This window comes from Schistocerca americana, chromosome 9, assembly GCF_021461395.2.
Source record: "Schistocerca americana isolate TAMUIC-IGC-003095 chromosome 9, iqSchAmer2.1, whole genome shotgun sequence".
NCBI classification, from domain to species: domain Eukaryota; kingdom Metazoa; phylum Arthropoda; class Insecta; order Orthoptera; family Acrididae; genus Schistocerca; species Schistocerca americana.
The window spans coordinates 122,770,022-122,785,026 of NC_060127.1; the positions used below are offsets into that span (position 1 = coordinate 122,770,022).

Consider the following 15,005-nt stretch of genomic DNA (forward strand, 5'->3'; position numbering starts at 1 on the left):
AGAAAAAAACTATACAAGTTTTAATACCCGAAAGATATTTATTTACTTTTTATTTTACAAACAGATGTTTGGTTTATGTCATCGTTATATCGCCAAGGTGACATGTTCTTCCCATTCCACAGTCCCTTGTGGATAATTCAGGAATTTTTTGAGTTGTTCTCGTACAGAAAATGCAGCGTCTGTTGATCTCCCACGAATTCGAGGTTTCGAAGATTTGATGATCTTCCGGATCCCTAAGCAGTTTCCTTTTGATCCATCATCTGTTCGGGCACCCTATAACCTTCCATTTTTCGAATAAAGTTGTACAGTACACACGCAGCCGTCACAATAATTGTAAGGTTATTAGGATCTCCCTGAAGGAGTCTCCTAAATATTCGAAATTTCTGTTGCAATATACCGAATGCATTTTCGGATATTCTTCTTGCCCAACTCAAACGATAAATGAAAAATAGCCTTGTCATTTGTTAAGTTTATGCCGAGATATGGTCCCATCAAGTATGTTTTGAGAGGAAAAGCTTCATCGCCTACAATTACCATTGGAAGTTCAACATCAGTTACCGGGTAAAGTTTTACTCTTTGGGACACTAAGCGTATTGTTTTCCAATGACTTTCCAAGGTTTGGATTTACTAGACTGCCTCCATCAGAGTTTTTTCCGTACGCTCCCACATCTATTGCAATAAAATTATAACATGGGTCAACCAGAGCAAGAAGCACAATGGAATATGTTTTTTTGTATTTCCAATAGAGACTTCCTGAGTTGTTTGGAGCCTGTATTGTTACGTACTTTCCATCTAGTCCTAATTCACTATTACGAAAATTAGTGAACATGTTTTACAGATTTCACAAACAGAAACCCAGATCACCGCGTCCGAGTCACTACAAGGAACAACAGAGACACGGACGTGCCCCAGTCATGTGTGGCCGCTGCAGGAACGGACCGGTGCACGGCCGTCACTCGTCCGGCGCTCGGCCCTGACACGGCCCCGACGTTTATGTCCCGACCTTTTCACAGTGCCGTCTGCACCTGCTCGAGCCACAGGCAGATCAACATCTAGCAAAAGTTGCTCTGTGCTGTAAGTGTGTGATATCTTTTCTATGTCTTAAACAGGTGGCACAGGCGAACAGCTGCAAAATCTTAAATTAAACCGTTTATTGTATTTACTGCTTGTTTGCTCGAAAAGCTCTATGTTTCCAGACTGAGATTTTCACTCTGCAGCGGAGTGTGCGCTGATATGCAACTTCCTGGCAGATTAAAACTGTGTGCCGGACCGAGACTCGAACTCGGGACCATTGCCTCTGGTGGGTAAGTGCTCAACCAACTGAGCTACCCGAGCACGACTCACGCCCCGTCCTCACAGCCGTACTTCTGCCAGTAGATCGTCTCCTACCTTCCAAACTTTACAGAAGCTCTCATGGTTGAGCGCTTGCCCGTGAAAGGCAAGATTCCATCGCAACGAAAAACGCCTTTGTTTTAATGAGGTCCAGCCCAAATCCTGTATCATTTCAGTGATACTCTCTCCCATATTTCGCAATAATACAAAACGTGCTGCCCTTCTTTTGAACTTTTTCGATGTACTCCATCAACCCTATCTGGTAAGGATCCGACACCACACAGCTGCTTTCTAAAAGAGGAAGTATAAGCGTAGTGTAGGCAGTCTCCTTAGTAAATCTGTTACATTTTCCAAGTGTCCTGCCAATAAAACGCAGTCTTTAGTTAGACTTCCCCACAACATTTTCCATGTGTTCCTTCCAATTTAAGTTGTTCGTAATTGTAATACCTAGGTATTTAGTCGAATCTGCGGCCTTTAGATTTGACTGATTATCATGTAACCAAAGTTTAATGGATTCCTTTTAGCACTCATGTGGTTGTCTTCACCCTTATGTTATTTGGGGTGAAGTGCCAATTTTCGCACCATTCACAGGCATCCCAAGATGCCTTGCCACGGTTCACATGGCACTCCCCATCAGAGGTTCGAGTCCTCCCTCGGGGATGGGTGCGTGTGTTGTCCTTAGTGTAAGTTAAATTAAGAATTGCGTAATGCTAGGGACCAATGATCTCAGCCGGCCGCGGTGGACGAGCGGTTCTAGGCGCTTCAGTTTGAAACCGCGTGACTGCTACGGTCGCAGGTTCGAATCCTGCCTCCGACATGGATGTGTGTGATGTCCTTAGGTTAGTTAGGTTTAAGTAGTTCTAAGTTCTAGGGGACTGATGACCTCAGAATTAAGTCCTATAGTACTCAGAGCCATTTGAACCATTTTTTGAACCAATGATCTCAGCACTTTGGCCCCATAGGAACATGCCACACATTTCCAAAAATTTTTTTAGTTCTCAGTTATATGGTGTAATTCTTGCTCCAGTTCACACTCAACATCTAAAATGTCGCGGCTATTCTTTAAATAAGAGTTTAAATCACTGTTCTCTTGTTGTACTTACTTTATATCAGACTACACCAGTAGTTGGAATATTCATCTCAATAGATTAATCTCAACTAATTCTGTAAAACCTGAGGAACCATAAGAGTCCATCCACAAAAATTCGAACATCTTAAAACGCGAAAATTACAGAACGCTCGGTCTAGTTGTGAATGCATCCTAAAACAATAATTTCGATTGTCCTCAAAAAGTGAAAGCCATCATGCATTCCGAAAATCAGTTTGGCTTCTGGTAAAACAAAGGAACCAGGGGAGGAATACGTTCTTTAACATTAGGAATAGAGAAATGTGAAATCTGGTTTCGCAGGATAGAGCAGATCAGGTTATGGTTGTGCAGCGGGCCGTTATCAGTTTCAAAGATATGTCGCAGCAGTTGAGGTTTCATTACAGGTTAACTGATCGCTCAACTGCAGTGTCCAGGTTGAGTGGGCAACGATCTTTGCAGCTCTCGCAGCTAGCGCCTCACAATCCGACCGCGCGTGCACGCCTCCAGTGGCCCCGCCCTGACCCCGCACCGTGGAGACTTACTTGCTGCTCTGTCCTAACTGACCGACTCAATCCAGCACACAGACAGCATTAAAATAACTGCTCAGGCAAAACCACAGAAGCTACACACAGTTGCGCGAAAACACTTCCACAAACAACTCGAAGAATTAGTACGGTATATTGATAATTTTTACTTATGGACCGTCTGAAAACAAACATGTGAGAAATGGACAAACACACATCAGCACAGGCTCCCTACTACACTTAATAAAGGAAATGATAACATAAAACAAAAAATCTCTTCCCCACACCATCTGGACACAGACACACACACACACACGCACAGACACACACAAACACACACACGCACACACACACACACACACACACACACACACACACACACACACACACACACACAAAATTATATATCACACACACACACACACACACACAAATGCATACACGAACAGACGACAGATACTTTAATAGTTACACTCATAAGTTTGGCAATAACATTCGGTCTTTGGCTAAAACATTTGACAGTCGACAACAGAAACCAAAACATTGCATTAAAACAAGCGTTCAGTGCCTAGTGCTGTGGAATGTGGAAAAAACTGCAAATTGGCGTTCATAAGAAGAAGAACAACACCAAAAATGCAACAGGAGCGTAATATGTAAGAAATTGTCCACGCAGCCTGTAAGTACAGTTCAAAAAATTACTACTTAATAGGAAATACCAGCCACCAGAACTGTTTATAACCTATAGGCACAGTGACAAAAATGTAAATTAAATAGCTAACATATGTACATATTCCAGGCCACTGATGATGCCTTGCAGAAAATAAAGGCGATACGCGTATGGCACTAAAATTGTGTTTTACTCAGTTGCTGTCAGACGGTCCATAAGTAAAAATTATCAATATACCGTAACATTACACGCAACTGAGGAAGACAGGACTACAAAAGTTGAAGAACTCGAAGAATACTAAAACAGTCACTGTGGAACAACAAGGGCGAATCACAAGTCGATACACATAGGGAACCCAGAAGCGGTCGGCGACCAAATACACGTCGTCCGCTCAGACGACCGACCGAACGACCAACCGAGGTCGTCCCCACTCAGGTCACGTGTCAGCAACGGTGGGCAGGACATGGCTGTCCGGACCGCACTGCTGCTCCGTCCCGACGGAACGCGCCAAACACGACAACCCGGAAATACTAGCGGTCGCTCCAAAGACAGTACGACAGTGTCCTTATCGATAAGCGCTAATACTAATGTATAGAAGCCGTAGACATTTCGAACCAGCTGTGGCGATATTTTGTTGGAAGGGTAGCACTTTTTATCAGTCAGAGTTCAACTGGAAACACGCGATCGACGTCTAATCGTTGGCATGGACGAAACGTATTTTTTTGACCGTAACCTATCTCTGTTAATTAGTAACTATTAGTAATAATATCTGGAGATCTTTCAAATACTTTGCCTCAGCGAAGTGAGATTCTTGATTTGTGCTACCATGATCAAAAATACGCGTATAACGTCACACGTACTGTTCCATTTGACTTTATTATATTTGTAAGCTCACCCGGCAAAATATTAGTCACCTCTTTATAGAAAGGGAACACTGTCTACGCTGAAGCGGTCCGCATGCTGCAGAACTGGTAGCACGTGGTTGTAACAGAGGACTGTGTCGTCCTACAGATTCAGACAGCTGAGGTACGATCGCCATCTACTGTGAACCTCAACATCCCAGAGCAGGGCCCAGGACTGCAGGGGAGTAGTGGCGGCAGTAGCTCAGCGGTGCCAGGTTCGTCAAACCCGTACCCAGCCGCCAAAGAGTAACGGCATGCGGATGCAGGAGGCAGTGGTAACCACTGCATTAAAGTCACGTAACGTGTAAGTCACACATATGTCATGGTGATGAACTTTCCATTGGGAAAAGATATCAGATTAGTTCTCCATACCTTTCTCTGGTAGTGGACTGCCAATCACACGGTGACAATGAGAAAAACATCGAGTACCATACTCAACGAAATGGTTATTCGCCGGAGCGTAGAATGTAAGAAATGTTAATGCGGTAGTGAAGCTAGAAAATCTGAAAAGGGAAATGCAAGGGCGCGATCTACAAGGGTCGTTCAATAAATAATGAACCACATTTTTCTGAGAACACATTTATTGGTAAGAGTCAGAATTTGGTGACAATATACACCAATATGTTTCGTCCATTTCCTATTTTTCTACGTAGACTACATCACGTTTTATGGCTGTACGTCAATTTTGTGGAAGAACATGTATTCCCTGGTGGTAAAAGCTCTTGTCCTGTAGGCGTAGCCATGTTTTACTGCGTGACTGACACACTCGAATCTTCAAAGTGTATTCCCCGTACAGAATCTTTAAGCGGCGCGAACATGGAAGTCCAAGGATGGCAGGACTGGACTGCAGCGTGGATGAGGCAGTGATGTCCAACCCAATTTGGCGATGTGTTCCCAGGTTCTCAGACTTGTGTGTGGGAGTGCATTATCGTGTTTGAGCAAGATTTCTGATGGGTTCTTGTCCGATCGAATACGTCCGAAACTGTTCTTGAGTTGATTCAGAGTCCTCACGTATGCCTCTGAATTGATGGTTGACCCTCTTGGCATCACATGCACGAGAATGTCATCACAATGTCACCATGACTTTTTTGGCAGAGGGGGTTGTCTTGAATTTTCTTCTTTTGTGGTGAATGAAGATGATGCCACTCATCAACTACCTTCTTGTTTCTGGTGCAAAGTGGTGCACCCAGCTTTCGTCCCCCGAAACGATCCGTGACAGAAAAGCTTCTCTGTCGGTCTCAAAACGCTCCACCAATGCAGATTAAATGGCCTTTCTGTGAATCTTGTAGTCCGCTGTGAGCATTCGTGGAACCCATCGTGAGCACCTCTTTGAATATCCGAGAGTCTCGATCATTTCAGACGCACTTCCAATGATGGCCGACAACTGTAGAGGAAATTGTCGAGTTGAGATGCGCCGGTTGGCACGAATAATGGCATCCGCACGATTCAGCATGTCTGGAGCAGTAGCTGTGACAGGACGTCCCGAGCGTGGCTGATCTGTTTCTTCATTTCCTGAGACTGTAACTTTCTTTACCTGTCGCCCAACTGTACTCAAGATGTTCAAATGTATGTGAATTCCTGCTGAGCTCATCTATTCCTAGACTTACACACTACTGAAACTAACTTAAACTAATTTATGCTAAGAACAACACATACACCCACTCCCGAGGGCGGACTTGAACCTTCTGCGGGAGGGGCCGCGCAATGCGTGAAACCGCGCAGTATGAATACTGGGCGGCAACTGTACTCCTATCAACTGCAGCATCGTCATATACTGCACACAAATGTTTTTGGATGTTCACTATGGTTTTATTTTCCTATACACAAGAATTCAATAACAGCACGCTGCATGTAAAATGTGTGTGAAATCTTATGGGACTCAACTACTAAGGTCATCAGTCCCTAAGCTTACACACTACTTAACCTAAATTATCCTAAGGACAAACACACACACCCATACCCGAGGGAGGATTCGAACCTCCGCCGGGACCAGCCGTCCATGACTGCAGCGCCTTAGACCACGCTGCATGTAACGTGAGTCGTATGTAGACGCCACTTTGACGCTGTAGTACGGCTCTGCCACCTGCCACAACGGTGCGAAATTTCACCGGCGCACAGAACAAACATCAAATGTGAAGAACCAACAAGGGCGTTGGTCTATGTTTATTAATAGCTTTTTTAAAAAAAATGTGGGGCATTACTTATTGAACAACCTTCGTAGCTATAGCGGGGCTCAGTAAAGGACAATAGAAAAGGAAAGATTTCTGCTCAGATGAATGTAGGATACGTCAACTGCAATAGAAAGTGGTATAGCTGTAGCAGGACTCACTACAAACAAGAAGTTTGGGCAGAGAGTGAGCTCCTGTGAGCAGTTGAGAGACAGGACTTTCATCAGAGTCGACAGTGATCTGGGGACGCTAACAACGATAGTTCAGCTATGCGTGTCGACATCACTGGCAGAAGATGAAGACGTGGAGAGAGTCTAAGAGGATACTGAACGGGTAACTGCGTGTCTGAAGGACCATGCAACATTTGTAACAGAGCGGGATTAGAGCGAAATACTACGAGTATATGAAGGAACGAGAGACAGACTTACACAAGGATACGGGTTTGTTGGCAGAAATGAGAGCAGAGGTATGACCAACTGAGTTCTGCAATAAAATTCAATCAGTAACTGTAAGTACAGATGACAGACATGTATACTGGGGGAGGCCCTGGAGGCACGGGCAGACACCAGCCGGATTACGTCACTGTGGGGCAGTAATTTCGAATCAGTTATTGGCCTGTAAGGCATAGTCAGGAGCAGATGGACTCAGACCACAATTTAGTAATCATGAAGAGTAGGCTGAAGTTTAACAGAAACATCAGCAACAATCAATGCGCGAAGAAGTGATATCCCGACACATCATAATCAGCGTTTGAACCTCGCTGAGACAATAAACGCAGTGTTACTCCTGAGTACCTCTCGGGTTTCGCAAGACGACCACACGAAAAGCACAACACCTATGTGGCCCTCCGATTACCGACTCGTCTCGGTTCTTAATATCTTTTCAAAATTAATCGAATGACTAATTCATACGAGAAGAATGTTTAGTAATAATTAATGAAAAAGACAGTTTGGCTTTCCTAAGGATGTTCGTCTTTACAGCTGTGAATGATACCTCAGAGAGCCTGACCAGAGATTGGTTGGCAGTAGGTACATGGTGTGATTTGACTGGCGCTCTGTGTTGGTCACGAACTGCTACTAGCAAACGCTCAACACTATAGCGTCAGTGGCTCATCAGCTACACTTCTGACATCTCGTCTCGCTGAAACCGACGCTATGTGGCATCAGACAAGGGAGTTATGTATTTTTGTGTTCCGTCGTGTCTTCCCTTTTGTTTCCAATTTCTGATAGCAACCCGCTCACAGCAACGTTATGAAACTGTGAATTCAATTATTTCCTTATAGATGAGACCAATATAGTGATTGAAAATGTGTCAGATGCGTACACCAGTAACTTCCTTTCCCTGTTTTCCATCATGTTAACTGTAAGTTCCCTTTCAACCAACATAAGTCACATCAACGACATTCAGTTTCTCCCTGGCAAGAAAAATCTAGAAGAACTTATGTTGTGGACTGGCAAGACAGCCAATCCACTATGACAGGAAGCCGAAAGGGACGCGTTTAAGCGCATGCAGGCTGGCGTGAGGTCTGGAACAGTTAAAGGAGTTTAGACTTCAGAAAAAAGGAGGAATCTGGTAGAATACTTAACTTTAATCCATAATAGGTGAACATCGCTCTTGACGGTACATGTTTTACAGCATCAATAGTAACTGGTAAATAGCGCCTTGCTAGGTCGTAGCAAATGACGTAGCTGAAGGCTATGCTAACTATCGTCTCGGCAAATGAGAGCGTAATTTGTCAGTGAACCATCGCTAGCAAAGTCGGCTGTACAACTGGGGGCGAGTGCTAGGAAGTCTCTCTACACCTGCCGTGTGGCGGCGCTCGGTCTGCAATCACTGATAGTGGCGACACGCGGGTCCGACGTATACTAACGGACCGCGGCCGATTTAAAGGCTACCACCTAGCAAGTGTGGTGTCTGGCGGTGACACCACAACTTACGTACGGTAAGGTCATCGCAAAAACTTCATCAGGTTAAAAACAAAACAGGAAACAAATCATACTTCACATTCTGAACAAGATAGCTGATGGATTTTGGTTTTTCGTTGATTTTATATCGTTAGTGATCAGGGAGTCATAAAGTGTGCATTCCACTGTGCGGTGTTTAAATAATTTTTAAGGAAAAACTTTTCTTTTTCAAATAATCTTCATTATGTAGGAAATAGTGAGTAGAATAATTTGTAAAATAAGTCCAAGGACCTCTTGTTGCGAATCGTGTAGACAGTTGAGAATTAATAAATGAAAAGCAGCAGTTTGCTTTTGTTCTATAAAAGAACAGATAAACAAAAGCAAAATGGTGCTTTTCATTTATTATAATGTAGTTCTACCAAGAATCGACGAAAGATTCTGTTAACAGTTGAGAATTCTTCACATTGTTTCACAATTTATCAGGATTGTTGTCACGAACTCTGATGTATATGAAATAAAAGTCCACGTGAGCCACAGTAACGGCACATACTACAGACACGAAAATCTGCCGCTGGCGAATGAAGACTTTAGATGTAATGGTACCACAATTCTGTACCGACTGGACTCAAATGTGTCAGAAACAGAGAAGGCATTACCTAAATGCAACTCTTCCTGTATGATAGCTTCTTGTACTCCATTCGTGAATTTGTAAACACGAGTGCAAAATACCCCACCCCCTCCCCCCCATGAACCATAGACCTTGCCGTTGGTGGGGAGGCTTGCGTGCCTCAGCCATACATATAGCCGTACTGCAGTTGCAACCACAGCGGAGGGGTATCTGTTGAGAGGCCAGACAAACGTCTGGTTCCTGAAGCGGGGTAGCGGCCTTTACAGTAGTTGCAATGGCAACAGTCTGGATGATTGACTGATATGATCTTGTAACACTAACCAAAACGGCCTTGTTGTGCTGGTACTGCGAACCCCTGAAAGCAAGGGGAAACTACAGCCGTAATTTTTCCCGAGGGCATCCAGCTTTACTGTATGGTTAAATGATGGTGGCGTCCTCTTGGGTAAAATATTCCGGAGGTAAAATAGTCCCCCATTCGGATATCCGGGCGGGGACTACTCAAGAGGACGTCGTCATCAGGAGAAAGAAAACAGGCATTCTATGGATCTGAGCATGGAATGTCAGATCGCTTAATCGGACAGGTAGGTTAGAAAATTTAAAAAGGGAAATGGATAGGTTAAAGTTAGATATAGTGGGAATTAGCAGAGTTCGGTGGCAGGAGGAACAAGACTTTTGGTCAGGTGAATACAAGGTCATATATGCAAAATCAAATAGGGGTAATGCAGGAGTAGGTTTAATAATGAATAAAAAAAATAGGAGTGCGTGTAAGGTACTACAAACAGCATAATGAACGCATTATTGTGGGCAAGATAAAGCCCACGCCAACTACAGTAGTACAAGTTTATATGCCAACTAGCTCTGCAGATGACAAAGAAATTGATGAAATGTATGAGATAAAAGAAATTATTCAGATAGTGAAGGGAGACGAAAATTTAATAGTCGTGGGTGACTGGAATTCGATAATAGGAAAAGGGAGAGAAGAAAACGTAGTAAGTGAATATGGATTGGAGGTAAGAAATGAAAGAGGAAGCCGCCTGGTAGAATTTTGCACAGAGCATAACTTTTAATCATAGCTAACACTTGGTTCAAGAATCATGAAAGAAGGTTGTATATATGGAAGAAGCCTGGAGATACTAGAAGGTATCAGATAGATTATATAATATTAAGACAGAGATTTAGGAACCAGGTTTTAAATTGTAAGACATTTCCAGGGGCAGATGTGGACTCTGACCACAATGTATTGGTTATGAATTGTAGATTAAAACTGAAGAAACTGCAAATAGGTGTGAATTTGAGGAGATGGGACCTGGATAAACTGAAAGAACCAGGGGTTGTAGAGAGTTTCAGGGAGAGCATAAGGGAACAATTGACAGGAATGGGTGAAAGAAGTACAGTAGAAGGAGTATGGGTAGCTTTGAGGGATGAAGTAGTGAAGGCAAAAGAGGATCAAGTAGGTAAAAAGACGAGGGCTAGTAGAAATCCTTGGGTAACAGAAGATATATTGAATTTAATTGATGAAAGGAGAAAATATAAAAATGCAGTAAATGAAGCAGGAAGTGCAAAATGGCTAAGCAGGGATGGCTAGAGGACAAATGTAAGGATGTAGAGGCTTATCTCACTAGGGGTAAGATAGATATTGCCTACAGAAAAATTAAAGAGACCTTTGGAGAAAAAGAGAACCAATTGCATGAATATCAAGAGCTCAGATGGAAACCCAGTTCTAAGCAAAGAAGGGAAAGCAGAAAGGTGGAAGGAGTATATAGAGTGTCTATACAAGGGCGATGTACTTCAGGGCAATATTATGGAAATGGAAGAGGATGTACATGAAGATGAAATGGGAGATATGATACTGCATGAAGAGTTTGACAGAGCACTGAAAAACCTAAGTCGGAACAAGACCCCGGGAGTAGACAACATTCCATTAGAACTACTGACATTCTTGGGAGAGCCAGTCCTGACAAAACTCTACCATCTGGTGAGCAAAATATATGAGACTGGCGAAATACCCTCAGACTTGAAGAATATAATAATTCCAATCCCAAAGAAAGCAGGTGTTGACAGATGTGAAAATTACCAAACTATCAGTTTAATAAGTCACAGCTGCAAAATACTAATGCGAATTCCTTACAGACGAATGGAAAAACTGGTAGAAGCCGACCTCGGGGAAGATCAGTTTGGATTCCGTAGAAATATTGGAACGCGTGAGGCAATACTGACCCTACGACATATCTTAGAAGAGATTTAAGGAAAGGCAAAACTACGTATCTAGCATTTGTAGACTTAGAGAAAGCTTTTGGCAATGTTGACTGGAATACTCTCTTTCAAATTCTGAAGGTGGCAGGGGTAAAATACCGTGAGCGAAAAGCTATTTACAATTTGTACAGAAACAAGATGGCAGTTATAAGAGTCGAGGGGCATGAGAGGGAAGCAGTGGTTGGGAAGGGAGTGGGACAGGGTTGTAGCCTCTCCCCAATGTTGTTCAATTTGAATATTGAGCAAGCAGTAAAAGAAACAAAAGGAAAATTCGGAGTAGGTATTAAAACCCATGGAGAAGAAATAAAAACTTTGAGGTACGCCGATGACATTGCAATTATGTCAGAGACAGCACTGGACTTGGAAGAGCAGTTGAACGGAATGAACGGTGTCTTGAAAGAAGGATATAAGATGAACATCAACAAAAGCAAAACTAGGATAATGGAATGTAGTCGAATAAGTCGGGTGATGCTGAGGGAATTAGATTAGGAAATGAGACGCTTAAAATAGTAAAGGAGTTCTGCCATTTGGGGAGCAAAATAAATGATGACGGTCGAAGTAGAGAGGATTGACTGGCAATGGCAAGGAAAGCATTTCTGAAGAAGAGAAATTTGTTAACATCGAGTGTAGATTTAAGTGCCAGGAAGTCGCGACTGAAAGTATTTGTATGGAGTGTAGCCATGTATGGAAGTGAAACATGGACGATAAATAGTTTGGACAAGAAGAGAATAGAAGCTTTCGAAATGTGGTGCTACAGCAGAATGTTGAAGATTAGATGGGTAGATCACATAACTAATGAGGAGGTATTGAATAGAATTGGGAAGAAGAGGAGTTTGTGGCACAACTTGACTAAAAGAAGGGCTCGGTTGGTAGGGCAATTTCTGAGGCATCAAGGTATCACCAATTTAGTATTGGAGTGCAGCGTGGAGGGTAAAAATCGTAGAGGGAGACCAAGATATGACTACACTAAGCAGATTCAGAAGGATGTAGGTTGCGGTAGGTACTGAGAGATGAAGAAGCTTGCACAGGATAGAGTAGCATGGAGAGCTGCATCAAACCAGTCTCAGGACTGAAGACCACAACAACAACAACAGTCCAAAATAAATTATTGCCGTTATCAGCTATGTATTTTCAATTTGGCTATGTAATTATTGTGTACTTAAGGTGCTTATTATGGGGTCACTGCATAGGTTATACATGTGCAACCGTAATGTTGGAAGAGTTCGCAATGCATGAATGTTAGCACTGCGTTCGTAAGACAGTAGCGTCTTCAGTGTTATTGTTTGCTGACGTTCTATACTGACATCGGTTGTACACGTAATTCTCAGTGACGAGTTCGCTGTAATGATCTATGGAAATTGTATACAACGAGTAAGTAAATGTCATCCCAGGTAGTGTAGTGTACAGAATCAAAAGCAGTGATATACTGAAAGTGAATGATGTTCTACAGTTCGTTCACATTTAGAATGTGATTAGACTGTAGGCAAAGAAGTCGTTAAATCAAGAGGTAAGACTAACCTAATGAGATAAGTCAGCATCAAATGAATATCTTGAACCATAAAATGTCTCTAAGAAAAATGGAGAGTAAATACTTCTCAGGATTGTCGATTCTTAAACTATTGACTGTGACCGCATGATCTGATCCTAAAAAAGAAATTCACATAAATCTCAATGAGAAAATATTGGACCTGTATTATATCACTTACTGCTGTCGTTGTTGTGGTCTTCAGTCCAAAGACTGGTTTGATGCAGCTCTCCATGATACTCTATCCTGTGCAAGTCTATTCAGCTTCGAGTAACTACTGCAACCTACATCCTTCAGAATATGCTTACTGTAGTAGTCACCTATTGGTCTCCCTCTATGATTTTTACCCGCCTCCCCCCCGGCCCCTTGCTTTCCACTGGTACCAAACTGGTGATGCCTCAGAATGTATCCTTTTAACCGATCCCTTCTTGTAGTCAAGTTGTGCCACAAATTTCTCTTATCCCCAGCTCTATGCAGTACCTCCTCATCAGTTATGTGATCTACCCGTCTAATCTACAGCATTCTTCTGTAGCACCACATTTCAAAAGCTTCGTTCTCTTGTTGTCTAAACCATTTATTGTCCATGTTTCACTTCCATAGATTGCTACACTCCTTTCAAAATACTTTCAGAAAGGACTTCCTGACACTTAAATTTATACTCGATGTTAACAAATGCCTGTTCTTCAGAAACGCTTTTCTTGCCATTGCCAGTCTGCATTTTTTATCCTTCGTAGCTTAATTATCATGAGTTATTTTTCTTCCTACATAGCAAAATCCATCTTCTGCTTGAAGTGTCTCGTTTCCTAATCTAATTCCCTCAGCATCACTTGACTTAATACGACTACATTCCATTATCCTCGTTATGCTTTTGTTGATGTTCATCTTATATCCTTCTCTGAAGGCACTGTACATTCCGTTCATCTGATTACAATGCCATCGGAAAACCTCAAAGTTTTTACTTCTTCTCCATGGATTTTAAGTCCTACTCCAGATTTTTCTTTTGTTTCCTTTACTGCTTGGTCAACATACAGGTTGCATAACATCAGTGATAGGTTACAACCCTGTCTCAGTCGCTTCACCACCACTGCTTCCTTTTCGTGCCTCTCGAATATTATAACTGCTATCTGGTTTCTGTACAAATTTTAAATAGCCTTTCGCAGCCTGTATTTTACCCCTGCCCCCTTTAGAATTTCAAAGAGAGCATTCAGTCAACATTGTCAAAAGCTTCCTCTGACTATACAAATGCTTTAAACATATGTTCGCGTTTCCTTAACGTATCTACTATGAGAAGCTGTAGGGTCAGTATTGCCTCGCGGGTTCCTGCATTTGTCCTGAATCCAAGCTGAGCTTCATTTACTATAAATCTGTTAATCATTATCATACCGGGATATATACTGAAGAGCCAAAGAAACTGCTACTAATATTGTAGATAGCCCCTGTGAGAACGCAGAGTTCTGAAGCAAGAATCTTACGTACGTGTTACTTGTCACAATCGCATCTAGACTCCACTAACGTCGGAAGTAGTGCTGGAGGGAACTGACACTATGAATCCCGCAGGGGTGTCCATAAATCCGTAAGAGTACGAGGGATTGGAGATCTCTTTCGAACAGCGCGTCACAAGGCATCCCACATATGCCCAAAATGTTCATGTATGGGGAGTTTGGAAGCAGCGGAAGTGTTTAAACTCAGAAGTGCGTTTCTGGAGCCACTCTGTAGCAATTCAGGACGTCTAGGGTGCCACATTGTGCTGCTGGAATTGCCCAAATCCATAGGAATGCACAATGGAAATGAATGGATGCAAATGATGAGACAGGATGCTTACGTACGTGTCACTTGTCAGAGTCGCATCTAGACGTATCAGGGGTCCCAATCACTCCAACTGCACACGCTCTACAGCGTTGCAGAGCCTCCAAAAGCTTGAACAGACCCCTGCAGACATGCAGGATCCATGGACTCATAAGGTTGTCTGCATTCCCGTGCACGTCCATCCACTCGATATAATTTGAAACGAGACT

General features: G+C 42.8%; 1 protein-coding gene across 1 annotated transcript in view; it reads right to left on the reverse strand.

Moving 5' to 3' along the window:
- LOC124551224 (CARD- and ANK-domain containing inflammasome adapter protein-like) overlaps positions 1 to 15,005 on the reverse strand; it is a 66,527-nt gene that overhangs the window by 34,703 nt on the left and 16,819 nt on the right. The window lies entirely within an intron of this gene.